The following is a 12314-nucleotide window of genomic DNA, read 5'->3' on the forward strand; positions in this document are numbered from 1 at the left end:
ACCGCGCCTCCCTGCTCGGGCGTGCTCCCGACGCTGCTGCAGCGCCATCTACGGGCAGGGGCGCGGGGGCACGGAGCGGCCTCCCTCAGGTGAGGCTCGCGCCCGCGGCGCAGGTGCCACTCCGCTCCACGACCGACTCGAACCGGTCCACTTTAACAACAACCACTTATTTTTTTTTTATTAAAGATTTTATTTATTTTGAGTTTTACAATTTTTTCCCCTAATCTTACTCCCCCCCCCACCGCACACAGAAGGCAATTTGCCAATCTTTACATTGTTTCCATGGTATGCATCGATCCAAATTGAGTGTGATGAGAGAGAAATCATATCCTTAAGGAAGAAACTTGAAGTATAAGAGATAATAGCAAGATCAGTCAATAAGTATCAGTTTTTTCCCCCTAAATGAAAGGTAGAAGTCCTTGGTCTCTGTCCAAACTCCACAGTTGTTTCTCTGGATGCAGATGGCATTCTCCATCGCGGGAGCCCCAGACTGTCCCTGCTGGTCGCACTGATGGAACGAGCGAGTCCATCAAGGTGGATCGTCGGCCCACGTCAGCGAGCATTTAGGTAGCGGCTGCTGTGTGGCTACCTGGCGCCGCTCCGGACTCGGGGGGCTGCAAAGACAAAAGTGAAACAACTCCCCCCTCCCGAGCTTACTCTGCAGCGGGGGCCGAGGGGCTAACAAGTATCCAAGTAGGTGGATACAAAGTAACCCAAAGCGACGCAGGAAGTGGGAGGGAACCAAAGACTTCTTGTGGGAGGTGACACCCGAGAAAGACGGGATTCCGAGAGGGAGAAGTTTAGGGGCCAGAAAGGGTGGGGGGACGCCTAGAACAGGGAACACTAGCTAGCAGGTCAGTTTGACCGAAATAGAGTGTGTGGAGCAATATGAAGTAGACTGGAAAAGTAAGAAGCAGAAAAGAGAGAGAGAGAGAGAGAGAGAGAGAGAGAGAGAGAGAGAGAGAGAGAGAGAGAGATTCCTGAGGGTTTTAAATGCCAAGCTGAGAAATTTACATTTTTATCCAATCTAGGGATGAAATGAGAGAAATAGGGAACAATGGAAGATTTCTGAGTAGAGGAATGATTTGGTCCCATTTATATTAAGAAATATCATAAAGTTAGGGGCAGCTAGGTGGTGCAGTGGATAGAGCACCGGCCCTGGAGTCAGGAGTCCCTGAGTTCCAATCTGGCCTCAGACACTTAATAATTACCTAGCTGTGTGGCCTTGGGCAAGCCACTTAACCCCATTTGCCTTGCAAAAGCCTAAAGAAAAAAAAATAAAAGAAAGAAATATCATAATGTCAACTATGCAAAGGATAGATGAAAAAGGGAGGCACTAGAGGCAAGGAGAGCAAGTAGGAGGTTATTGCCATAATCCAACGAAGAAACTGTGGGCCTAAAAATCTAGTTGAGGAAAGGGAATAAGTGCCAAGTGCTATGCAGATTTGATCTTCATAGCTCCCTGAGAGATAGGTATTGTGATTATCCCCATTTTACAACTGAGGAAACTGAGACAAACAAGTTGAGTGATTTGCCCAGGATCCCACAGCTAATATGTAACTGAGGCTGAGGTTCAACTCATCTTCCTAAATCCAGGCCTAGTGCTCTATTTATGAGGTCACTAGCTGCCTCCTCTAACCTAGGGGAGAAGCTATGAGAACAGAGAGCTCAGAATGGATAGAAGAGATGTTGTAGCAATAACATCATGAATTGGTTGGATGTAGAGATTGAGGGAGATGGAAGAGCCAAGTTGACTTCAAGATTGTGAACCTGAGTATTTGGAAGGATGGTTGGTACGGAATGAAATGTGGAGGAGAAATGGGTTCTGGGGAAAATATAATGGTGATTTCATTTTGAATAGTTTGAATTTGAAACATATATATAGGACTTCCAAGGGTAGATGTCCAGTAAGCAAATTGGATTTCAGATGAGAGATTAGCACTGGGCAGAAGATTTGAGAGTAATCTAATAGAGATGATGAATCCATGGGTGCTGATGATATCATCAAAAGTGACATATTATGAAAGAAGAGGACCAGGACAGAGTCTAGATAGGGACGCCCGTGATTAGTGGGAGACAAGGCAATGATGATCCAGCAAGGGAGACTTCAAAGGAAGTGGTTGGACAGGAAGAGAACCAAGAGAGAGCAGTGTCTTCGAAGCCTCTTGAAGAGAATGCAAGAAGTCTGATAGAGTCAAAGCAGAAATGGTCAAAGAATGAGGACTGAAAAAAGGCTGGTGGAATTAACAGTTGAATCTTTGGTTACCTTGGAGATAGCCTTTTGAGTCGACTGGCATGGTTAGAAACCAAGGATTAAGGGATTCAGAAATTGGTGGGAGGTGAAGCTATTAAGGCAAAGAGTGTAAATAAACTTTTTCTGGGAGGAATAACTGCTGGACAATAGTTTGAAAGGATAGCAGGTCCTAGTCAAAAGTTTTTTTTAAAGTTAAGAGAGATCTAGGCTTATAATTATGGAAACATCCTCTCTTTTCAATTATGTGGGTATGAAGTAAAGAAAAATGAATCTAATAATGATGGACATTTTTTATAGTATTTTAAGGTTTGGGAAATGTCTGATATATCTCATGTGATCTTCACATCCTTGGGAGCTAATTGCTACAAGTACTAATTGCATTTTACAGATGAGAAAAAACTTCCAAAGAGCACATAGAAAATAAATATCAAAGACATGATTTGAAACATATTCTTGGGTTCTTAGGATAGTTGATAAGCAATGGAGTATAATGAATGTTTTGAAAATACATCAGTATGAAAAGTTTGAGAACAGACACAGTAATATTTGTGTATACATATTATAGAGGGCAAGGAAATTCTGAGTTCTCTTATTAGCTATGAGATCTTGGCTGAGTCATTGGATTAGATACTGTATACCTGGCACTGCTCCAGATGCTGGTGGATACAAAGAGACTTGAAATAATCAATAATTTTCATTTTATAGGTGAGTAAACTTCTTCCCCAAAGTTACATGGGTAATAAAAAGCAGAGTCTAAATTTGAAGCCAGAACCTCTGTTTTTAATTTGGTCGCACCAGTCAGCCTACTTATTTCACTTCTCTGAGCCAGTTTCCTCATCTGTGAAATAAACATAATAATCCATAGGATTACATTGTGAAGAAAATGTGTTAAAGTTTTAAAAATGACATTTTAGATAAAAAGCTGTATTTCTCTTCAAAGTATCCATAAGAAGAACAGCTACTGGCATAACTATAGAATTATAAGGCAGAGGTTGTTAGTTCCAGTGTTGAAATTTCAAGGTGGTTTGCACAGCCCTGATATAGTTACCAGCCATATATGAGAGGTGAAAATAATTTAGTCTCTTTGTCCCAAGCCAAATATCTATTAGGTCTGAGGGAATTTCTGCTGAGAAGGAATGAGGCAGCTAAGGAAGAAATATTTTGACCTAAGTGACTCTTTTCTGTGTTGACTGGGTGCAAATGTGGTCCCATCTTACACAAAGAGTTGAAATGATCATAGACATGGTCAGTATTACAAAAGAACAATAAACACCAACTTTGTGAAAGACATCCCAAAAACCAGGAATAGCCTTGTTACTGGCCTTTGGCATTAGGAAGATCAGCCAAGGGAACAGCATTTATAGCTGCAAAGGCAGGATTCATCCCTAGGACTCTGAATTTTCCCTGAAGTATGTTCTTTCCCACCAGTGGCATAGCAGTTTGTGAGATATTGTTCCCTTTTTTGGGGGGTTGGGGTAACTTTTCCTTATTTACTTTGCTATTAATGTTCTAATTAAAAGCTCTGCTGTTTGATTTAGGTAATTCAGAAATTTCTTTTTTTTACATTATTTTTAAGTGCACATATTTCCACTATTTCTTGATCCAACCTTTATTTTTTTTTTATGATTTTGGACTGTCTTATGGGGGCATCATTCAGGTCTTGCTCTTAGTAGGCTCATATAAGAACTATTGGACCCTGACTCCCACTGAAAATGCTGTCTCAGTGCTTTTCATAATTGATATATTTATTATTTAGTGCTTTCAATGACTTACTCTTAGGAGCATTAAGACACAGACCTGTATCCTTAGCTTTATTACAATGGCACTTCTTGAGCCACTTATTGCAAGACAAAACTTTATACTTTGTGTATGTAAAGATCTTCTCAGGGTTAAATTAAATGATTGATATATAATATATATTAATAAATCATCACAATAAAAAGATTTTTCCTTTAAAAAGAGTATCAATTTGATACAATGATCCAAAATAGTTCTGAAGAACTCATAGTAAAAAATGCTATCTCCCTCCCAAGAGAGAGTGGATAAACTCAAGTGCAAATTGAAGCATAATTTTTTCACTTTATTTTCTTGGCTTTTTTGGTAGCTTAACTAATATGGAAATATGTTTAGCAATAACTCATATGTATAATTGATACTTTTCAGTGGGAGGAGGGACTGGAGGAGAGAAGAGAATTTGGAACTCACAATTTTAAAAAATGAGTGTTAAGAAATAGATTCTTTTAAAGAGTTTTAATAAAAGATAAGTAATGGTACATGGTGACTCTGCTAATATTTTCTAAGGCAACTATTCCTTGATGTGATAATAAGGGGAGAGAGGTCTGATGTTTTTCTGACTTGGGTCAATCTGCATGAATACAGGATGTGACAGGGAATTTCCCAAGATTGATCAAATCTGATGATTGTCACCCAAGCAAAAATGATACTACTAGAACGAATATAAGTATTCCTAAGGATTATAAAGTCTTGGGCAAGAAACTGAAGACTTTAGGAACAGGGTAGTTTCATCACTACTAATGATCAAAGGCAAGGAGTTAAATAGAGATATAGCTAAGAGAGATTTCACAAGACCCTGAGAAGAATCAGCTGTTGCTTTCACTGACCAGGAAGCAAACCCCTCAGTTGAGGATTTGGGGGATAACAAAGGAGAATACATTGGTCAGGACAGCAGTGAAAAATGACAACATCTTAAGAAACTCAAAGAATCATACTGTCAAAGATGGTGGTCCAATGAACTTATTTTGATTGCCCTTTGAAAGTCAAAGAATTGCTGATAACCATACTCCAAATGAGCAGAGTATGAAGAAAGATGTGATGGAAATTTATAAAGAACAGACTAGGGGTCATTCAGAAATTTTTATCTTCTGGTTGTTTGTTTAATTGTTTTTCTCTCAATCCTTTTTTTTAATAATTTTTAAATAGTAGTTCTTTAGTAACATGGTGCTTTGCACTAAATTGAAACTGGTACCCTATTTCTGAGAGTACAGTTTTCAAAGTCTGGTATTTTATATTCTTGTGTTCATTAAACACTACCATTTGTTTATATTGAGCTGAATTTTTATGGTCAAGTCCAGATTCACATACTTTTGCAATGGGCAATGGAAGCTTTTTAAAGGACTGAAGATGTTTCCTTAATTTGAAGCTACTTTTTTTAATCAAAATCTGATAACTTGGGCCAGAAGAAGAAAATCAGGTGGAAACAGATATTAGTTCATGTTATAGTCCACATGGTATACACACCTTTGGTTCTTGTAGAAATCACTCTTGAAAATTCCTTAAACCACCCATCAAAGAATTGTAGTTGGAAAAAGTCTTTATCTTTGAAAAGAAGGCTATATATGAGAAGGGATGGATCTGAGGTGGTAAAGTTATTGAAAAGAATATTGAAAATATTGAATATTGAAAAGAATATAAATTTTATTTTTCCTAAAATTTCTCTCCCCCCCAAATTCATTTTCTCCTTTTTTTATAACTCTCTTCACATTTCTCTACAGACTCCCTTCTCATCTTCCTCCTAAAACAGGTATAACTGAATTCATATAAAATTAGTGTGCATTAAGATTTGATTGTATTGGGTTCAGTACTAAAAATGAGCTGAAGCTATTAAGGAATATTAAAGATGCAAAAATGGGTTATTTTTTTTAAGCAGTGGTAGTGAAAAGAGGACAAAGAAAGGACAGCATAAAGATAACAGTTAACAGGGAGAGAGCAGATCTACTCAATTTCTATTTTCATTCAAATTTTTCTATCAAGGAGAATAAGCTTATGACTGGGAAGGACAGAATAAAATGACTCATAAGGAACTGAGATAGTGATCAAGTGACCCTAGGTAAGTTTATTTCATCGGATTCAGAAAAACCATATTCCAAAGTACTGAAAAAACTTGTGATTATGATTGCTGAGCTACAGTCATGGAGAATGAAAGGTCATGGAGAATAGGAAGGTGCCAAATAACCAGAGAAGAATGAATGTTCCACTTTCCAACAAAGGAAAAAAAGTGGATTCTGCCAAGTATAAGCCAGGAAGCTTGATCTTTATTCTTGCCAGAATTCTGTGTTGTAGTATTAAAGAGATGGATAGTAAATTCTAGAAAATGAAGAACTAGTATGAATTAAGTCATTTCAAACAAATCTTATTTCCTTTTTGGATGAGATTACTAGCCTGCCAATCCAGGAAAATGCTGTAAATACAGGGTCACAGACCTAGAGATTAAGATCTAGTTCAACCCTCTTATTTTACAGATGAGACAACTGAGGCCCACAGATTTGCTTGAGGTCACAAAGGTAGGAAGAGGCAAAGCTAGGACTTGAACTGGGGTCTTCTGATTCCAAGTTTAATATTCTTTCCACTGTACCACACTTTGCCTTAATTTATATTTTGTCACTTTTGCCAATTTACTGGGTATGAGATGAAACCAGAGTCGTTTTGATTTGTATTTCTTATAAAAGATTTGAAGCACTTTCATATGATTAATAATTGTAATAATTATATGATTGGTAGTTGTAATAAGAGTACAATTTCTTTTTAAGTGTTTTTTAATATTCTTTAATTTCTTATCCATTAGGAAATGGCTTGGTCTTATATATTCCTGCTGATTCACTATGTAGCTTGGATTTCCAATCCCCATCAGAACTTTTTGATGGAAAGATTTTTTTTCTTTCATTTTATGTTTTATGAAGTCAGAATTCACTGTTTTTACTGTCATGTATCCCTTCTCCTTTGTTTGGTTAATTTCTCTAAACCAAAATTATGACTGGATCTCTACCTCTTCTAGTTTTTTTTTAAATAATGTAATTTTTAAAATTTTATACAAATATCCTTTTGAGCTGGTTGTGTACGTAGAAAATCACTTTCTAGTTCTCCAAGAAATTCTTTGTCAAATATGAAATTCTCCAAGTTCTTTATGTTCTTCAGTTTACTAAATATTGTGATAAATTCAATTCTTCAGCTAGATTTTATTTTTTTATTGTTAAAATTTTATTTAATATTTTTCCATCAATATTCATTAGGGACATTGGTCCATAACTTTTTTTTCCTTAGGTTTTTGCAAGGCAAATGAGGTTAAGTGGCTTGCCCAAGGCCAAACAGCTAGGTAATTATCAAGTGTCTGAGGCCGGATTTGAACCCAGGTACTCCTGACTCCAGGGCCGGTGCTTTATCCACTGTGCCACCTAGCCGCCCCTAGTCCATAATTTTGTCTGTTTTGGTTCTTCCTGGTTTAGGTAACAGTGTCATAAAAGCAATTTGGCAGAAATCCTTCTTCTGCTATTTTTAAAAATAGTTTATGTAGAATAGAATTAATTGTTCCTTAAATGTTTGATACTTCAGTTAGATTTTAGCAAAGCATTGGTCTGAGTCTCTAAAAGCTATACTTGCAGATAAGATGCACAGATATGAGCTTGTCCATAGTACTGTTAAAATGAATTTGGGGGGCAGCTAGGTGGCGTAGTGGATAAAGCACCGGCCCTGGAGTCAGGAGTACCTGGGTTCAAATCCGGTCTCACACACTTGATAATTACCTAGCTGTGTGGCCTTGGGCAAGCCACTTAACCCCATTTGCCTTGCAAAAACCTAAAAAAAAAAATGAATTTGGAACTGGATGAATGATAAGACCTAAAGATATTCTCAAATAGTAATCATTAATGGCATAGATACACATTCATCAAACAAAACTAAAAGGGATAGTTCATAAATTGGATGATATAAACCAAAAAGATCTTAATAGATTGAGTGTTAGCATAGTGTAGTTAACAATTTTAATGCAGTGGGTTAAATCTAATGAGATAAAATTTAATAGAAATAAATGTAAATATTTACATTTGGATTAAAAAAATTCAGCTTCATAAATCAAGATGGGGAGGTGTGACAGAAAGTAGTTTTATTTAAAAATAGTAGTGATTTAGTGAATTGTAAGCTCAATGAGTCATGAGTGTGAATGCAATCTTAAATTGCATTAAGAAATAGTGAAGAACCTAAGAGGATGGGAGGGAAGCAGGAGAAAAGGGGATTGGGGGAGGGGGAGGAGAGATAGACAGAGAGATGGAGACAGACAGAGTGACTGAGAGATTGAGAGATTGAGATAGGATTAGAGAGATGGTAGTCTTACTGTATTATGCCTTGAACAGTCCACATCTAGAGTATTGTGTCCAATTCTGAGCATCACATCTAAGGAGGAATTTTATAAACTGTAGAGTTCAGATGAAAGTGACCTGAATAATGAAGAAGGCTCTCAGCATTATGCCATTTGAGAATCAGTTGAGAGAACTGTAGATTTTTAATTTGAAAAACAGAGCTTTTAAGAATTTTTAACTTTTTTTGTGTGTCATGAATCCCTCTGGCAGTCTGGTGAATCTTATGAACCCCTTCTCAGAATAAGGTTTTTAAACACAGAAAGTATATATGATTATAAAGGAAACAAATTATGTAACTATATATCTATCCACCTTTATCTATTTTTCTATATTTTAAAGTTTATGGACTTCAGGGTATTTGAAGTCCCATCACATGGAAGAAATGTTAGCTTGGGCCCAGAGGGGAGAACTAAGAGCCAATTTATTTAAGTTGCAGAAACAAATTTCCATTTGACTCAAGGAAATGCTTTTTACACCTAAAACTATCTGAAGGGCCTAGACTACCACAGAAGGTGATGAGATTTCCTTGATAAGAGAGCTAAAAAAAGAAATTTCTGAGGATTTAGAGGAGTTTCTTGTCTTTCACATTTCCTTCTTTCCATTTGAGATCTTTAAGATTTGTTATAGAGTGTATGATTCTTTATTTGCTGTCCAATGAACTATTCCATAACTGAAATAATAGGAACTGAAAGTGAAACTTGTTGCTCCTCTTCCACCCATAATCCCTCAATCTGATTAATATAACCAATATGCCAACGCCTAAAGCTTTGGACAGGGTGCTTATCTCCCCTTCTAGGTTGTTGTATATAAATTTATTGAGTGCAGACACTGCATCTTTTCTATTTATATCACCCAGAACATTTACAATAGTGGTTTGTCCATGTCATTTGTTCTAAAATGAATGGATGAATACTTGGTTATAATCTATAACTACCAGTAGTTGAGTTATAGATCTTCAGAACGAGAAGGGACTTCAGAATCTTTATAGAGTCCAGATTCTAGTAGATGTAGAAGAAAGGTTTGGGCTCAGAACTTGGTTCTACCACTTTCTATCTGTGTGATCTTGGCAAAATATATTAGAATGGTTATACTTAAAAGTGAGTCACTTCTAGCCCTAAATGCCATGATCCCTCATTTTACAGATGAAGAAACTGAAACCTCTAGAGAGGTCTAGATACTTGCTCATGGTCACCCAGCTAATAAAAGTCATTGTGGGAACTTTACTAAAGGCTCTGGAATCCAAGTCCATTGCATTTTCCACTGTAACATGCTGATGTTCTGAAGTGGACCTTGAGCTGCTGCTTTAAAAAAAAAAAAGTACTTTAGGGGGCAGTTAGGTGGTGCAGTGGATAGAGCAATGGCCCTGGAATTAGGAGGACCTGAGTTCAAATGTGACCTCAGACACTTAATAATTGCCTAGCTGTGTGACCTCGGGCAAGTCACTCTTAACCTTGCCTTAAATAAAAAAAAATTTTAAGTAATTTTATAGAAAAGATACTTTATTCTAATAACATTTAATAATGATAATAAATATCCATAGAAGCAGAGAGAAGCAAGCACATTTAGAAAATCTCTTCACAGAGATAGTGCTCAGATCTAATTACATTCATATTCCCTTTCAAATGAGAATTTAGAAAAGGAACAATGTTCATGCAGAACTATTGACTCTTCCAGCATTGCTCAGAAGATCTTAGTTCAAGTGCTTGAACTGCCACTTACTTTCTGATTTGGGTCAAGTTAATTCTACAGAAAACTACCAGAGGGGTCCAAAAAACTGGACTAGATGATGATCCCTTCCAGATAAACCTGCAATCTACTCCTGTCTAGATTTACTTAGTTACCCTAAAGTCATTCATTTTGAATTGATATTAGTCCTACCTCTAGGATCCAGATTTTGGCTCCATCCCTTACTAGAACTAATCCCTGCTTTGGTTATTTCTGGAATTTTCTTCCTGATAACAAATGCATTTTATTTATAAATTTTTAAAACCAGTTTTCTATGTAAAACCAGTTAGCTTTTATCAACAGTCTTAATTCATAGATCTGAAGAATATATTCCCCAAACTCAATGTGTTTTTAACCCCAATATCTTTGACTGGCATTTGAATTACAAATGAAAAGTATAATTAAATATTGCAATACATGTTAGAAGCAAATGGGTAGCAGCAATTGCCCAGCTACTGCTGTTGTATGCAGTGAATATATATTATTATTTTTTTTATTTTTTTTGCAAGGCAAATGGAGTTAAGTGGCTTACCCAAGGTCACACAGCTAGGTAATTATTAAGTGTCTGAGACCAGATTTGAACCCAGGTACTCCTGACTCCAGTGCCAGTACTTATCCACTGAGTCACCTAGCCGCCCCTGTGAATATATATTATTAAAGAATAAACAGCTCTGGTGTCTCTAAAACAGTATCTGACCCATAGAAAGTACTTAAATGGTTAACTAAAATCCAGATCAGGTTGAAGCCATTATGTATCCTTCTATTTACAGTATTCCTGTTAAGCTGAGTCCTATAGCAATTCCAGGTTACATCTACTTTGCTTCCTGAATTTCCTGGTGTAGCCCAGGCCATAATCAAAATCTCCTCCTTTGGCCTGAGGAGATCAAGAAATTAAGTACTAAGAACTCTTCCCAAGGTCCTGAGGTACAAGAAAACACCAGCCCACAAATGTCTCAGGGATTTACAGTGGTCAAGTGTGATGCCCCTCAAGTTTAGAATACTCAATAATATATACTCTTTGACTGCAGTTCCCTTTCAAGTGCCATGAAAAAAGAAAATTTAAGCCTGTTCTCAGAACAGATAGGAAACTCAGAGAAAAATAAATAAAAAAAAAAAAAAGAACAAAACAATACTTAAATCACAAGGGCAACCAGGATGGTAAGGGGATTAGAAACCACATTATACAAGGATCAGTTGAAGAAATTATGGATATTTGACCTACAGAAGACTTAGGGTAGAATGGGAAGGGAGAGAATGAGAGTCATTTCCCAACTATCTGAAGAAAGGGTTATTTAGTAAGGAAGGATTACACTGGTTCTGCTTGATCCCATGGAGCCAGTATAGAGATTTCATCTTAACAGAAGGAAAAACTTCCTAATAATTAGAACTATATAAAAAATAAAATGGGCTCTGGGTAGAAAGTAGGAGTTCCTACCATTGGATTTCTTCAGAAACTGAATGTTCTCTTGTCAGGTCAGTTGTAAAAGGTATTCTCACTCAAAAAAAAAAAAAACAGACTAGATGACTACCAGGGTCCCTCTTCAATGCTGAGAGTATATGAGTCCTAAAAAGAATGTAAAGCTAACCTAAAAATTCATGGAAGAAAATTTTAAGTAGGCTGTACTGTATTATAAATTGGTAAAAAATACATTTTTAAATTGCCCATGTGTATTCATATATATATATATGTATATATATACATATATATATATATATGTATCCCTGTGTAATAAAATAAGACACATGTAACAATACATATACTACCTCCCTAGCTTAATTTTCTAATTGAAGGTTGAAAAAGTCAGACATTGCCAACAGGGGGGCACAGAGCTCAATACTTGGATTCCTGCACCAAAGTTCTCTTTCAGTGCCTTATTACAGCAAGCCTGGGTTTTTGAGGCTATAGAAGCAGACTGCAAATTCTGCAGTAGAATCCGCTTAGCAAATACCTATACTTGCTGCCTGGACTAGTCCAGCCAAGTCTGAAGAAGCTCATTATTAGAGAGCTGACCCAAGTGGTTAATTTTTTTAGCCATAGTAACCCATTAATACATTTCATCTTGATGTCAACTTTACTTTGTATTTGATTACCAAAAAACCCCAATTATAATTTATATTGTCTTAGAGATGTATCAATTAGAAAATAGTAGCGTAGTAGCATGGAAGGGAAAGAAGAGGTAAAAAGG

The 12314-nt window shown here is 36.6% G+C and overlaps 1 pseudogene; it reads left to right on the forward strand.

Annotated features, from left to right (window-relative positions):
* Nucleotides 1–2295: 2295 nt before the first annotated feature.
* LOC141500851 (small ubiquitin-related modifier 1-like) lies at nt 2296–5152 on the forward strand (annotated as a pseudogene).
* Nucleotides 5153–12314: the final 7162 nt, after the last annotated feature.

The sequence above is a fragment of the Macrotis lagotis genome, chromosome 1, assembly GCF_037893015.1.
Source record: "Macrotis lagotis isolate mMagLag1 chromosome 1, bilby.v1.9.chrom.fasta, whole genome shotgun sequence".
Classification (NCBI taxonomy): domain Eukaryota; kingdom Metazoa; phylum Chordata; class Mammalia; order Peramelemorphia; family Peramelidae; genus Macrotis; species Macrotis lagotis.